Source organism: Castor canadensis, chromosome 5, assembly GCF_047511655.1.
Source record: "Castor canadensis chromosome 5, mCasCan1.hap1v2, whole genome shotgun sequence".
NCBI classification, from domain to species: Eukaryota; Metazoa; Chordata; class Mammalia; order Rodentia; family Castoridae; genus Castor; species Castor canadensis.
In genome coordinates, this window is record NC_133390.1 from 146,880,119 (window position 1) to 146,896,632 (window position 16,514).

Sequence of the window (16,514 nt, forward strand, 5' to 3'; positions counted from 1 at the left end):
GACCAGTTTTTATTTCATTGATATTCTGTTTTCCATTTCATTAATTTCTCTTCTCACTTTTTTTTTGTTCATTTCGCTCTTCTTTTTCTGTTCTTGAGATAGGTTAGCTTTCTTTATTTAAGACTTTCCCCCCAATTATAGTGTATGCCTTTAGCGCATTTTGCTCTCAATGCTGCTTTAGCTACATTACTCAGATTTTGATTTGCTGTATTTTCATTTTTATTCAGTTTATGAGGTACTAATCTGACTTCATGTTGCTTTGAAAACATATGAGAAAAACAACTTAGCAGGAGGAATTATTTATTTAGCTCACAGTTTCAGGGTGTTTAGTTCATTATCACTTGGCTCTGTGTTTCTGGGTTTTTTGTGAGGCAGTACATCATTGCAGCAGGAGAATATGGCAGAGGCTGTTCACCTCATAGTGGACAGGAAGCAGAGAAGTAACAGAAAGGGGCAGAGCAAGACAGAGTCTCCAAAGACATGCCCCAGTGACTCAGTTCCTTCAGTTATACCCCACCTTCCATAGTTTCACCATCTTCCAATAATCTGTGTAAATTTTACTACCCATCAGTGGCTTAAATGTATCCACCAATAGATTAAACCATTCATTAGGTCAGAGCTCTCATGATCTAGTCATGAAAGCAGTGATGGCAATGCCATCACAGACACACCTGAAGGTGTGCTTTACCAGTTTCCTAGGTGTTTCTCAATCCAATCAAGTTGACAATCAAAATTAACCATCACACATACAGTATTTTCTATTTCCCTTCAGACTTCATCTTTGGTACATAAATTACTTAGAAGTGTATTTTGTTTTAAAGTGTCTGGAGATTTTCCTGCTATCTTTCTATTATTGGTTTTGAGAATTATTCTGTTGTGGTAGAACACACTCTGTATGAATGCAATTCTTTTAAATTTGTTGAGGATAATTTTATGACCCAGGAACTGGTCTGTCTTGGTGTATCTTCTGTGGACTCTTGAAAAAAAATGTGTATTCTGCTTTTCTTGGGAGGATACTTCTATAGATGACTATTAGAGCCTGTTGATTGACAGTGTATATTTTTGGCATATCTTTTCTGATGTATATCTTTTCTGATTTTCTGTCTATTTGTTCTATCAAATATTTAAAAAGGAGTATTGAACTATCTAATTATAATTATGGATTTATCTATTTCTTCTTTCAATTCTATCAGCTTTTGTTTCACATATTTTTCAGCTTGTATGATACAGTTAGTATTCCTATGTATTCTTGGTAGATTGATCCTTTCATTAGTAAGTAATTTATCTCTCATAATCTTTTTTTGTCTGGAGTTCATTTTGTTTGATATTAATATAGTTGCTTCTATTTTACTTTTATTGATATATTTTTTTTCTATCAGTTTACTTACAACCTCTCCGTATTGTTATATTTTACTTCTCTTATGGTCAACATATAGTTGGGTTATGTTTAATCCATTCTGACAATTTTTCTTTTAATTTTAAGGGTATTTAAACCCTTAAATTTAATGTATTTGTAAGTATTTCAGGGCTTAAGTCTGCCATTTTATTTTATTTGTTTTATGTTTATTCTGTTTTTATTTCTGTTTACCTTTTCTTGCCTGTATGTATATAACTTGAACATTTGTTTAGACTCACATCTTGAATTATCTATAGTGTTTTTGAGTATATTTTTTTATATAGCTATTTTAGCGGCTGAGATGATAGATAGATTAGATAGATAGATAGATGATAGATAGATCTCAATCACAGTCTTGGTGCTATTGCTTTTACCAGTTTAAATGAAGTGTAGAAATCCTTACCTCACTTTTTGTCTATTTACTATCCCCTATTAATAATATAATTTTAATAAATATTTCTTCTACATACATTTAGAGCCATATCAGACAATGTTCAAATTTTTTTGCTTTAAACATCATATATAATTTAAGTCTCAAGAAAGTCTGTTATACTTACTAATATTTTTAATCACTGTATTGTTTCCTTCCTGATGTTCCAAGTTTCGTTTTTCATCATTTCCTTTCTTCCTAGAGTAGATCTGTTGATGATCATTCTTAGTTTTCCTCCTTCTGAGGATGTCTTGATTTTTCCTTCATTCCCCAGAGACATCATCACTGTATCTTGGATTCTATGTAAACAGTCTTCTTTCAACACTTGAAAAATATTGGAGTACTTCCTTCTGACCTGTGTAGTTTTGAATGAGAACTCACTTTCATTCTATAAATTGTCATTTTTTTATACCTTGTGTAAACCATTTAATACTAGTCGCACATCTATGGAAGGCCTCCTTTTTATCTACCATCTTATACTTCCAATCTTTAGCTACATAAGGTTCATCCAATGAGGTTATATAATGGGCACAAAATATTGGATGATTGGGTAAGCCCCAAACTTAGCATTTGTGAAGTTGAGTCTAAGTGTCTAAGTTTAGTTAATCTTTTTCCTACACTTTTGTGAAGTTTTTAAAATCTCAACATCTTTGCATCCAAAATAAATATACTCACTAACAAGACAAACATGTATATTCCAAAGACGTATCTATATCATTGATATTTGCAATAAGTAAAGTCAAAACTGGGAAAAAAAACCCCAAATACCCATCAATAGTACAATGAATAAATTGTTATATGCTTACCCAATAAGTTATAGTAAAGCAATGAGAATGAAGAGCTATACTACCTACAATAATATGAATAGGTTTCAAAAACATAATGTTGAGTGAAAGAAGCCAGGCACAAAACAGTATTTATTATATGACCCCATTCATGAAATATAACATAAAACCAGCTGCTCAATGATGAAAGGAACTAGGATGCTGCTTACCCTTCAGAGAAGAAGAAGACCAGACAAAGGAGGCTTCTGGTGTGTTCTGCTTCTTTTTAAACCTGGGTTCTAGTTATATGGATGTATAGATATTGTCAATGTTAATAGAATGGCATATTTATGATTGATGAACTTTACTGCATGCATGCCATACTTCAGTAAGAGCTGTATGCCAGACAAGTTTCATTGCCTACTTCATGTACAGTCCTTTCTAGAAAACTTGCCACATTCATAGAGTATCACACAGTGTGTGATACCATCCCACCATATCATTCCTCACCATGATTGATTAATCCAGGAATGGACAGCTGACCCAAGGTAGCCCATGCATAGATTTAGCTGAGCTAATGAAATCTATTCTCTTGGGAATGTGAACTATACACACACACACACACACACACACCCCAAAGAGAGAGAGAGAGAGTGAAAGAGTTGTGATTTGCAGCTAGTCTGTGGTGGAGGGCAGATATGTAAATTCTTGTAGCTTTAAGGTATGGATGCTAATATGAACTATGAACAGGAACAAATTAAGAGAGTGTGTGCAGAGAGTGGATAATGGAGTAGATAGAGGAGAAAGAAGTTTCATAGTCCCTGAGAGAGAGTGTGACTTTAGTTACTGGTGGCTTTCAAATTACCAAAACATCCGTGGCATTTCCTTTTAAGGTTATATTGAGTGGACTACTATTAAGTTTCTTACAATCAAAAGCTCAGGGTTCTTTCATTTCTTTTCCTGTGAGAGGCTGTATAGCACGGTGGCTGAAGAAGTATTAGGTTCAAATTGCAGCTTCATTACCAGCTGCTTATATGACCTATTACCAACCTCATTGTGTTATTATGAGGATTAGATGAGTTACTAATGCTTAACTAGTGCCTGGCATATAGCAAGCAAGAATTTTCTATATGTTAATGTGACAGTCTGGGTGATATTTTGTTACTATTCATCCCCTTTAATCTCCCACCATGAACAAAATTCATTTGTTCATTCCATTGATGTTGGACTTAGCCATGAGACTTGCTTTGTCAGTTGGAATGCTATTGACATTGAGTAGGGCCTTAATTCAGTGTGCTTGCATAGGTAGACTTTGTTCTTGAACTAAGTAATCCATTATGAGAAGTGCATTTCCTGGGCTACCGTTTTTCCTTCAGCCTGGACCCCAAATGAATACTATGTGCTAAACCCAGAATTCATCCTGCAATCTGGAGACAAACCCAGTCAACAACACACTCTAGGGCTACTCAGTTCATTCCAGTCACATGTAGTTAGGCTGCAATACCTTATAGACCCATGAGTACGAGTGTAAATATTGTTAGGTAAACGGTAACTAAATCAAGTGTTCGCTGTGTAGCATCGTTGTCAAATTAGCTGACTGATATTTACTGTTAATAATATTACTACCTTGGGAAAATTACTTAACTTCTCTTTTGTTTTCTTATGTATAAAATGGGAACAAAAACAGTGTCTATTTCATAGGCACATGAAGAACTTAGAATCATGCTAACACACAGTCAATGCTCAATAAATATAACTTAATCATATAATTTGATGCACAGATGACACGCACAGGAATTTCAGATGCTCAGGGTTCTTGAGCCTGCTCTGAGAATGAAAGCACAGACAGACTCTAACAGCAGAGGTCAGAAAGATTTTATCTGTAGAGAATTTTAGTTACAGAAAAGAGAAGAGAAAGACAGCATATTGGGGAATACAGGGGGACCAGAAACCGGTGATCCCCGGAAACCAGTGATCCCTGTGGGTCAGGGTGGGGAGTGGGTTTTATAGCCTTTTTGCATTGCCTGATGATGCCTTTCAGATGCAAACAGGTGTTTCCTAGGGAGGGGAAGTGTCTCCTTGACCACTTATCACCTTTTGTGACCTCCTGCAGTCCATCCTTCAGTCCTTCATTCCCCCACTCAATGGTTGCCCTAACTGCTGTTAGGGATAGGGACAACGTGGTCTGTTCAGTAACTGCTTCCTGCTGACAGGGGGTGATGAAGGGGCCCACAGTATCAGGGCTGACCACAAGGTCCCGTTGGTAGTAGGTCGTTTTCATCTCCATCAGAGGTGTTTGTAGTTTGATGGATTCTAGGAGAGAAGAAACAAATTTAACAAGTAAGTTTAAAATGCAAGGCCCAAACACAAGCAAAAGAATAAAGCAACTATAGGCCCCAGAAAGGGTAGGAACCAAGTCCTGGAGGGAAGCCAGGATTTTATTTGTTCCCATACCTGAGTAGAAACCTGAGTTTCAAGAGATTGCTCCCGGAGCCATTTAGCCTGTTGGAGAATGTGATCTGCACGTTCCTCTACAATGCCTGAAGTGTTTATATATGTGCAACAGGAGGTATTGGCAATGGCACATACCCCCCCTTGTTTAGCCAAGAGAAAATCTAGAGCCAGGCGGTGGCCCATTACCATACAGGCAAGGGACAACAAAGACCTTTGCATGTCCTTAATAGCAAGGCCTACCTAGTCTGAGGTGTCCTCTACCACTTTGGTTAGGTTTTTTGCAGTTACATGATTGACAATCACCCCATAGCTGATTCCAGCAAGGCTGCAACTAATGCTGTTATCCCTAAAACTATTAAAGTAACCTCTCTTATTTCTATGGGAAGCTGCTTCTATTGTAGTTAGCATTTCTCTTTTCTTCCAAATGGCTGCATGAGCATGCAGGATCAGGAAGGAATACTTAGAATCTGTTCTTTTGACAGTCTTAGGGCTTCTGTCAGGACCACTAATTCTGCCAATTGAGCACTTGTATTAGGAGGCAGAGGACCTGATTTGAGGGTGCCAAATTCTGTCACAACTGCAAACCCTGCATGTCTGACACCATCCTTGACAAAGGAACTGCCATCAGTGTATAATTCTAGATCTGGGTTTTTAAAGGGCTGATCAGTTAAGTCAGGTCAGGCAGCATAATTTTCCATAAGTACCTCCTCACACGAGTGTTCAGGATTTCCCTCTGCCTCTGGTAGAAGGGATGCAGGATTTAGGCTCTGACAGGTCCTTAAAGTTATTTCTGTCCCTCCCAGAAGCTAGGCCTGATATTTAAGTAGATGGCTGTCAGATAGCCAAAGTTCTCCTTTTGAGTTTAAAATTCTCCCTAGGTCGTGTGGGGTATAAACCTTTAGGGGGCGGTTTAGGATAAGTTTCTGAGCTTCAAGCACTAGAAGGCTTACTGCGGCCATTGCTCTGAGGCATCCTGGCCATCCCTTGGCTATCTGATCTAACTCTTTGCTTAAGTAGCCTACTGGCTGGGAGTGATGCCCCAGAGTTGAGTCACCATGCCCAAGGCCAGTCCTCCCTTTTCATAGACGTATAATTTAAACTTGAGTTATACTGGGAGACCCAGGGCAGGAGCTGTCATAAGAGCCTTCTTTAACCTGTGGAATGCATTTTCTGACTCATCATCCCATTCAATAAAGGGCTGAGTATCCTTCTGTGCTTCCTTAAGGATTTGATGTAAGGGCCTGGCTAGGTCTACATATCCCAGGATCCAAATTCTACAGTATTCTGTGACCTCCAAAAAGGCCCTCAATTGCTTTAGACTTTTAGGTAGAGGGAACATCAGGATTGGACTGATTCTTTCTTCTCCTAGAGACCTTATTTCTTTCTCCAGGACAAGACCTAAATATGTAACCCTAGACTGATACAATTGGGCTTTTTCTTTCGAGATTTTATAACTTCTATCTGCTAAGAAGTTTAGTAGGGACTCAGTGGCTCGTGAAATGATGGGCTCATTTGGTCCACAGAGCAGGAGATCATCTACATATTGTAGCAGAGTAGCTTGTGGATATTGCCATTCTGCCAGGTCTTGGGTTAGAGCCAACTCAAAGAGGTGGGGGCTGCCTCTGAATCCCTGAGGAGGACAGTCCAGGTGACCTGTCCAGACTTTCTTGTGGAGTCCTCAAAGTCAAAGATAGGTTGACTTTTAGGGTGTAAGGGAATGCAAAAGAAGGTGTCTTTTAAATCCGGGAAAGAGTAGTAAGTGGTACCTGGAGGTATTTGGGCTAAAAGCACATAGGAATTTGGAACTACAGGGTAGAGAGGCACTACTGCTTTGTTGATCAGACAGAGATCCTGGACTAGCCTCCATTTGTTAGGTCCCTTCCTGACATTGAGAATAGGAGTATTATATGGGCTGGAGCATTCTATTAGCAGCTCCTCTCTCTTTAAGTCTATGATTATGGGAATTGGCCCCTCCTTAACTTCCGGCTTTAAAGGATATTGTTTTTGATGGGGAAACCAGGAGGGGTCCTTGAGATGAATTAGGACTGGGGCAGTTGTTCATGCCTGTCCCACAGTGTGTCTATTCATCCACACTGTGGGGTCTACTTGTTCCTCTATTAGGGGCAAGCAAAAGTACTCCTGGGGGTAAAAGTAGCTATACCTCCAATTTGGATAGAAGGTCTTGCCCTAGTAGAGGAGTAGGGTTTTCTGGGACAATTAAAAAGGAGTGACAGAAATGGAAATCTCCCCAGAAGCAGGCTAAAGGCTGAGCGAAATAATGCTCTAGAGGCTGGCCTGATATGCCTCGAACAGTAATTTTCTTGGAGGGCCTGGGTCCAGGAGAGAAAGGAATAACTGAGATGCTGGCTCCAGTATCAATAAGGAGGCTGAACTTGTGCTTAATTTGGGGCTCTTCTGCTTTTACAGTGGTTACAAAGCCTGGATGGGAGGCCCCGGGACCCATCTTTGGGTGGGAGGCTCTGACCTCGGTTCCCCTGAGAACCGGGGACAGTGTGCCTTCCAGTGTTTTCCCCAACAAATGGGGCAGGGTCCCAGAGGTAGCTTTCTCTGGGGGCACTCCCTCCTAAAATGGCCTGCCTGTCCACATTGAAAGCATGTCCTCAGGTTTGGACTTTGCCCCTGGGGAGCCTCTCTGAGCGCTGGGATCAGAGCCTCCTACTGCTTATCCTTTCTCTTTTCCTTTTCCAGGTCCTTCCTTTCTTTTTCTAAGTCCCTATTATAGTATACAGACGTGGCTACATGGACCAATTGGTCTAGATCTCTGCTCCCTTCAGCCACCAATTTCTGAAGCTTTTTATGGATATCTTGTGCTGACTGTGTTAGAAATTTATCTTTTTAGGACGATTTCCTCTTCCTTGACTCTGGTATAATGTTGGTATGCTTTTGTAAAGCATCCTTAAGTCTCTGTAGGAAAGCTACTGGAGTTTCTAAGGATCCTTGCTGTACAGCTGTGACTTGGGAGAGTAAGAGGTTTTACCTTGGCTCTCCTTAGACCCTCAAGAATGCAGTGGATGAAATGATTATGACTCTATTCATCCTTGTCATTTTCAGGGTCCCACTTAGGGTCATACCTAGGTACTTCCTGATCTACTGTTGGAATTGGGAATTGAGGCTCCCTTCTAGGCATCCAATGTCTTTTTCTTCTCCATTCCCTTCCTCCTCCTGTGAGGACTGTAGTAGGGAGTAGGGCTGCTTTTATCTAAGTGATAATTGTCTCCAGCTGTGACTGCCTGATCTAGAACCTGCTGTTTCTTTAGAGAAGTGAGGGTCTGAGATAGCAATAGCATTACATCTTTCCAGCTCAGTTCAAAGTTTTGGCTGACTTCTCTAAATGCCTGGATGTACTGATCTGGGTTTTCTGTGTAATTTCCTGAATCCTTTTTTATTTCTTTAAGTTCACTCACTCTAAAAGGAACATGAGCTCTGTCCCCTCCAGGAATTAACTGGAGGGGGTGGAGTCCTGTGGGTCGATGTCTGGTGTGTGAGGTAGCTGGGTAAGGGGGGAGAGGAGGAGCTGATGGAGCATTAGATGGGTTTTTTGGTTCAAGGGAGTTTGGGAGCTTTTTGCAAAGGGTTACCAAGTCTGGGTATCTAGACTGCATTTGTTTAGCCATTCTGGGTGATCTCTAAGGAAAAAGAACAATTGAAAGTATGGAACTTTGGTCCACTTTCCCTCCTTTTTACAGAACATATCTAATTGAAGAATGGTATTATAATTAATGCTCCCTCCTTCTGGTCATCTTTCCTCACCTCCCAGAGGATATTGTGGCCAAGCCTGAGTGCAATAAAACTTGAGTCGCTTTTGCTGAAGACTTTCTAGATCAAGATCTTTCCAATGTTTTAATAAGCAGGCAAGGGGAGATCCTTCCTGGATCCTTGAGGCTTGATTCCCCATCTAAAAAGGGAAACCAGGGAAAATTGGTCACCTTAACAGAGGTTTCTCCTTTTATCTAAGCGTCCCCAGATGAGGAGAAACTCTAGTGGGAGAGGGCGTCCTGCTCTCCCTTGCTCCTTCCACCGCCACTCATGAGTAGAGTTGTGGAAAATTTACAGATAGATATCTCAGTTGCACCCACCGCCCTGAGATGATCTTTGACCAATCTCTCATCTATTTTGACTTGCCTGTTTGCCCTGCGACCCAGGTAGGCCTAGTTTTCCTCTATCAGCTGAACGCTTGTAATTAAAAAGTAACTCTATCAAAGTAACCAACAGGGCTTGCACAGCCAGAAGGACGACCCCTCTAGAGGCATGGATGGGGACTCTTGATGAAGACTTTTGTCCCCCTATATATCCTGTGAGGCATATATGCTTTCAATGAAAGGAGAGAGAGAGAGCATCTGGAGGCTTTTGGTCCAGTAAGGGGCAAAAAACAAAGACCTGTGGTTTTTGCCTTTTAACTGTTTTTTTTTTTCTTTCCCCGAGGGCAGGCTGTGGAACCTGTTTAACCAATGAATCTGATGCTTGACAAAGACAGTTAAGCCTAAATTGGAGACTATCACTTTCTGGTTTCCCAAACTCCCTGAAGAAAGAAGCTCACTGTTGTTTAGAGCAAAGTGGGGAGGGGGCACTCATCCTGAACTATTTGGGAAAGGGGAAGGAGAGGCTGAGGACTGGGGAAAAAGAGTTTCCAGCCTCAACGCATGAGGGATTATTGACCATTCCTGCTGTCCAGGTCGATCCTGCCCAAAGGCAATACTGGAGCACTGGAAGCAAGAGGTGACCTCTACTCTCAGGCCACAGAAACTATGAAGGAAGTGTAAGAGATCTGATTGCCTGTTTGCCACAGACATGGCTGGAGGGGTCTGAGACTTAGCTGCCTTTGGGGCCTCAGGGTGGATCAGGAAGTTGTGTCTTCAGCCTTTGGGTGACACCAGGGAGTGCCCCAGCCAGAACACCTTTTATGGCTTGAAGACAAACTTTCCTTTCCACAGGCTGTTTTCAGACCTCCCCTTAAGCTGGTCAGATCTTGAAAAAGGGAGTTAGCATTTAAGGAGAGGAAAAAAGAAAAAGCCTTGGTGCACTGAAGTTGAGTTCCACCACATAGCATTGGCAGTGCAGTATAAACCCCTGCTTGGTGTCTGAGTTTCCTTAGATTGCCTGTCATACAGCTGTAGTGGGCTTGGAGCTTTTCCTCAGTTTCCCAAGGAAGAAACCCTCCTTAACCAGACAGAGAGAGAGGGAGAAAAGGTTGACCTGAGAGTCCCACCATAGATAGGCTGTGGTGGGGGGGGGGGGTCTCTCCTGGAAAACAGACTCCACTGGAGTGCTGGATGCTCATGGTCACATTCTTAGGCAGCCTTTCCCAGTTTGGCACAACCTATACCGACCTCAGGTGACAGCTGGTCCCTTCGTCATCGCCAAATATGATGCACGGATGGCAGGGTTCTTGAGCCACTCAGAATGAAAGCACAGACAGACTCTAACAGTAGAGGTTGGAAAGATTTTATCTGTAGAGAATTTTAGTTAGAGAAAAGAGAAGAAAAAGATTGCATATTGGGGAATGCAGGGGGACCGGAAACCAGTGATCCCATGGGTCAGGGTGGGGAGTGGGTTTTATAGCCTATTTTTGCATTGTCTGAGGGTGGAGATGCCTTTCAGATGCAAACAGGCGTTTCCTAGGGAGGATAAGTGTCTCCTTGACCACTTATCACCTTTTATGACCTCCTGCAGTCTGTCCTTCAGTCCTTCAAATTGCTTTCAAACTTGATCCCAAAAGTCTGCCTTTCCCTATGTGATGGTCTAAAGATTATCTAAGCAGAGGTAGAGAACCATGTGAAAGGCAAGGTAAGAAGTTTCAGTGCTTCAGTCCATAGGATTTGGCATTAATGTTCTCCTTTAAGAAGAGAGACAATGATTGAGTACTAAGTGCTAGGTGGTACAGCAGAGAACAAGAAAGTCACATTTCCTACCTCTGTAAAGCTTATGATCTAATGGGATGGGAAGGTAATAAATAAGAAGTAAACAAGATGATATAAATCATCACCAGGTTTGCAGGAAATGAATGAGGCCAATGAAAGTATATTGGAGCTGTGGCTTTAAAGAAGAGAATGAGCCAGTCATGGAGAGATCTGGGAAGAGCTCTAAAAAGAGGAAACAAAGTAGATAGGGGTTGGAAATGGGTTGGAATGTATACGAGGAATGGGAAAGTGGTGAGTGACTGGAGAGCAGGGAGAAAGGTCTGTTGAGTGAAGGAATCAGAGCCTGACACCACCCTTCCCCCAAGAGAAGGCATCTCTGGCCTCTCTCCATCTTTCCAGGGAAGCTGATGATGGCCTTTAAAAGGCAGTGTGGCATTCCCCAGGGTCTCATTTCATCTGGGATTTTTTGAAGCTGAAAGAGATTGTCCTAAATAAAGATTGAGAAAGCAGAGCCAAGAGTTTCTACTCTTGGGTTTCAAATCTTCTACCCTTTGAGGCACATTTTCCCTCCTTTTCCTTGTAGCATTTTTGCATTGTCAAGGCTGGCTGTGGGCTTTCTCTACTTTTGCATAAGAAACCAAACATTCTTACTCATATTCAAAGAGAAAGGCATTATCTAATCTTTTTGCCAGCCATACCTTCTCCAAAGTCTGGAAATTGATTATGTTGTTGTTCTTCTTCAAGGTAGGTTTTAAAGCCTGTGGAATGTTAGGAAGTATTTATTTTTAAATTCCAGAATCTCTTTTTACATAAGGCAGGAGGTCTCTCTAGACATATTTTCTAGACCAGTTTTCTTTTTTCTGTAGACCAATTCTGTCCCTGGATTGAGGAGTCAAGTTAAGGCTTTATTTAAGATTTTTCTGTTTCTATTGTGGGAGGGTAAAATATTCCCACCCCAAATATGCTTCTTTTGCACATTTCAATTTGGTTATTCAGAGAAACTGCAGCCCTCTGCAGACAAGTCAATGGCTCTGAAAAGCTGTCTGTTTGTAAAAAGAAGTTTACATCTACTTGCCTTAGTAAGGTAAATACCAAATACAGGCAGAGATCTTTCTATCTGCTATCTTTCTTTCTGTTTTGGAGGGATCTTTCCATAAGTAGAAGACACTGGGGTCTGACACCTGGCTAACCAAGAGATGACTAAGGTGGCTATTACCTGGGATACTTCATATGCATTACAAGACAACTCTTGTGCCTGGCGCCTGAGACTCATGCCTGAAATCCTAGCTACCTGGGAGGCTGATAACTGGTGAATGGAGGTTCAAGGCCAGCCTGGGAAAATAGTTAACAAGACCTCCATCTCTAAAATAACCAGAGCAAAATGGACTGGAGGGGTGGCTCAAGTAGTAGAGTGGGTACTTTACAAGCAGAAAAACCTGAGTTCAAATCCCAGTCCCATTTAACAAACAAACAAAAAACCAAAAACTAAGACCACCCTTGCTCATTGTGTACATCATACATTCTCCTCCTTCCATAGCCTGTGCCATTTCCTTTCCACCCAGGAGCCCAAGTCCCTCTCCCTTTAAGTGGCTATAAGGGTCAACCCTTTTAGTTGTGTGCTCTTTTTCAATCATCTGTCTACTGTCAGTTTATTTCACGGACTAAAATTATCCAAACTTCACAGGGAAAGAGTAGAATTAAGACTTCCTTACTAGTCATATCCAGACCACCAGTCAGTCATCCCATGACTTCACTCAGTGTGAGAGATTAGGGAGAGCAGCAAGGAATGCATCATAATCATTATCATCATCATTGAAGGATCACCTTGCTTCAGGCACTGTGTTAGGCATTAAGGTGCATCATCTCGTTTGAGGCTTAGGACAATCTCCTGGCATCTTATTAACAATGAAATGGAATCTCAGTGGGAGGAAGTATTTCAAAAGTTACTCCAGATTCATATCAGTATTGAAATTGGCTGAGACCTGGACACATCAGGGCTTAAGTTTTCTTCTAGAAAAAAGCCTCCAGGCCTTTCATTAAGGATTCTTACCAGTTTGAATCTAGCTTTTTAAGAGTGGACATGAGCAGAAGCCAGGTCTTCCAATCAATCATATCATAAGCTCAAATCTTCTCACCCACCAACAAAGAAACCCCCACAAAGAAACATATAGCTCTTCTTCTCATCCAATCAATAAGCAGCTTTCTCCCCTCCCTTCCTATAAGGACCCCCACTACCAACTGGTCAGAAGGCAGATTTGAGCTTATAGCTCTTAACCTTCTTGTCCATATGCTGCATAATAAAGCCTTTTCATTTTGCAAAATCCCAGTATAGGCTTCTATGCATGTCAGGCACCAGGCCTTTTTCTGGATAAGAGTTGTCACCTCTCACACCCTATTACGCCTGGATAATTACAGGAGATCATTTCCTCCCTTCCTTTGCTGAAATTTGGCAAGAATATGACAACTGCCTGATATGCTTGTGAAGAATTGATCATTGTTGGCATTTTGGCTCATTTGTTTAAAATATTTTAAATAAAATTACTTTGACCCTCATTTTTAACCTTATCTATCTCATTTCCACTCCCACTATAACTGTTTTATAACTTCAGTGTTTTTCCTTTCTGTGCATTTTTTAAAAATACATTTAAAAAACCTTTCTGAGCCTAGAAGGGTCCATTCTCCTAACTGTTTGTCCTCCCAGGGTTTCATGAATTCTAATCCTTAGAAGTCATCAGCTACCCCTGCCTGTGCCTTTGTGCCTTCTTCACCCCCACCTCTGTGGTCTGTGATGTTGTTGCCAAGGCTGCTTAAGGGAGAGGTGGCCTTGGAGAGCTGAAGTGATCCTGTCTCACTATGGCAGTGACAGTTGTTTGCTCTCAACTCATGCTGGTAATTGCTGTGTTCCAAGGACAGTTAGGAACATCACTTGGCGTTTTGTTTCCTAAACCATGGGATAATTCATTATAATGACATTTGGTGTCCCAACATTTACCAGCAAGACAATGGAGGCACTGACCAAAATAAAGCAGACTTAAAAAACAAAACAACAACAACAAAAAACAGACTAAAGAAACTTAAAACACAAAGCTTGAGTTTTTCTTTTCTTTTCTTTTTTTTTAATTGTTAATATCATTATACTACAGCTGCAGGAGCAGCTGTAAGGCACTTTCTTCACATCCCCTTACCTGCACCATGGTCTGGCTACCAGTTGCCAGCACCTGCCACTTCTTTGCCAAGGTCTGGTTCCTATCTCTCCAGACACTTTGCTTACTGTGGGAAGCTGTAATGATGGGGAATTAGTGTCCTCTGGGAGCAGCCCTCAATAAATGGCTGATATGAATCAATGTGGAAACATCCCAGCTTTCTCCCTCAGTAGGACAACAATAAGGCCTGTGTATTACACTAGCTCTGGAGTTCCCCAATGGCATTAAGCTGACTTGGTTGTGTTCCCTCTACTGGCTGCTTCCTCTCAGTATCTCAATCTCTCACTTCCCTATCAATATTTCCTTCAATTCCTGAGTAACTATGTAAACCATTTGTTCTCACATCTTTGTCTCAGGGTCTCTCAAACTAAGGAAACTCTTCTGTGGCAGATTACAGAAATGTCCCCATATCATCACTCTCTGAGTATCTTTATATAGTGAAGTTACAGCAGTTCCCACTGAGAAGTGGGCTGGCTCTGTGTCTCTATTAGGCAAATAGAATATGGTAGAAGTGATGGCATACCAGTTCCAAGCCTAGGGAGGGAAATTGCACAATTCTCCTTCTTCTCAGAGACTGTGAGCAGTAATAAATAATTGTCTTTTAAGGCTCTAAGCAGAGTTATTTGTCATGCAACAGAAACTGACACAATCCTTACCTCAAATTCATTTTGGAAGCCTTTTGTGTTTATTCCTCTGTATGTGAATATTGTTTTCCTTAGACAAAAACATCTTTTTAGGCATAGAAAGGTTAAATGACCTTCTCAGAATTGCCAGGAGAATCTGGGTACCAGTTGTTGGCAGTGTCCTGGCTTATTCCTGAGCTCCAGAGCCTCTCTGCTGAATCACTGGTCTGGGTTTGATTGCTGGCTGCTGCATTTCCTCTCTACCACAGTGGCCAGCATGGCTGCTGGTTTTTTCCAAAGCTTTCTTTTCACGGATCTTTAGGAGGCAGCTGCATTTTCATGGATTGCACTGATGACATATGTGTCTGATAGGAATTCTAGCGCCTGCAAAGCTGGCCTGAGATGGAGAGCTCACCAAAAATACTGCAGTTGCTTGATGCCAGCAAATTTATGGAGCCTCACAGCCAGCAGGATGCAGAGTAAACAACACAGCATCCTGGGGATGCGTAATACTTGCTTTGCCTCTTGGCTAATTGCCTGGCTTTGGGTGAGACCCTTGACCTTTAGGTCCTTATCTAAGACCAGTTAGTCTTAGACATCCCTTTAGCTCTAAAATGCCAAGATTTAAGGACCAAGTAGGGCTGCAAACAAAAGAACAGCTCCATTAACAGGAGGGTTAATTGTCTAGTTAAAGGAAGTTCTGCTGGGCTAAAATAGTGATTCTCAGAGTAGGGCCCCCTGTTTGCTGCATCAGCATCACCTGGAGCTTGATAGAGGCACACATTTTTCCAGCCTACCCCAAACCCTCTGACTCATAATGTCTTGGGGTAGAGCCCAGCAATCTAGATTAATGAGACCTCCAGGTGATTTAAAGATCTTCTCAAGTTTGAGAATTACTGATCTCAAGCAATGTTATTGCAAGTGTGGTTCATGGCACCCACACCATCTGGGAGCCAGCTAGAGAAGCCTGAGGCCAGCACTCCTTCCTGTGACTTCTTGAGTCTCAATCTGCCTGGAATGAGATCCCCAGGTGATCTGAGTGCACAATGAGGGTGAGAACTAATGGGTATTGGCTGCATCCTTGGAGACTGTGATTTACTAGATGGGGGGGGGTGAGGGGTGAGGAAATAACTTACATATGAAAAGCTCCCAGGTCCTGCTTGAGCTGCAGGTTCAGGGACCAAACTTTGAGTAGAAAGTCTCTAGATTTCAGGCTAGACTGAGGACCTTGGACATGTGAGGGTTTCAAGTCAGATACTGATCTGAGCCTCTCTGTATGGATATGCAGGGTACACACTGCCCAGTTCCAAGAGTCACCATTCACATCGTCTATGAGTAAAGAGATTGAAACTCAAAGCTAAATAAGATAAGAGGCAAAGGCTGGTTAAAGAGTGAGATTTAGGGAGAGTTATAATTGGGTTTGAATCCTAATCCTGTTGCTTACTTGGTTGTGTGATCTTGGGAAATACATTTAACTCTGAGTCTCAATTTCCTGACGTGTGCAATGGAAAAGATCACACCTTCCCTATTATTACTCAGTGGTACGCCCAGCAAATAGCTGTTCTCTCTGGCTCTTCCTTTCAGTCAAGGGAATAGTTGATGCCCTCAGATGTGTAGATATAGTCTCCCTTCCCTCCTTCAGCATCCTCCTAGTCAGTGACCTAATGTTTGGTTGGGCCAAAAGCCAGATGAATATGATGGGCTTCTCTTTAGAGCCCCCAAGGGTCAGATGAAGGTGATACAGTCATGATGCAGACTGCTTAAA

At 41.6% G+C, this 16,514-nt stretch overlaps 2 long non-coding RNA genes across 2 annotated transcripts in view; one reads left to right on the forward strand and one right to left on the reverse strand.

Annotated features, from left to right (window-relative positions):
• LOC141423122 (uncharacterized) overlaps nucleotides 1-16,514 on the forward strand; it is a 79,986-nt gene that overhangs the window by 46,972 nt on the left and 16,500 nt on the right. The gene's annotated exons all lie outside the window — the stretch shown is intronic.
• Nucleotides 4,449-15,055, reverse strand: LOC141423121 (uncharacterized). The gene is made up of 2 exons (XR_012447774.1): nucleotides 14,783-15,055; nucleotides 4,449-4,903 (listed from the first exon to the last, which is right to left on the reverse strand). It is a non-coding gene; the product is annotated as an uncharacterized lncRNA (long non-coding RNA).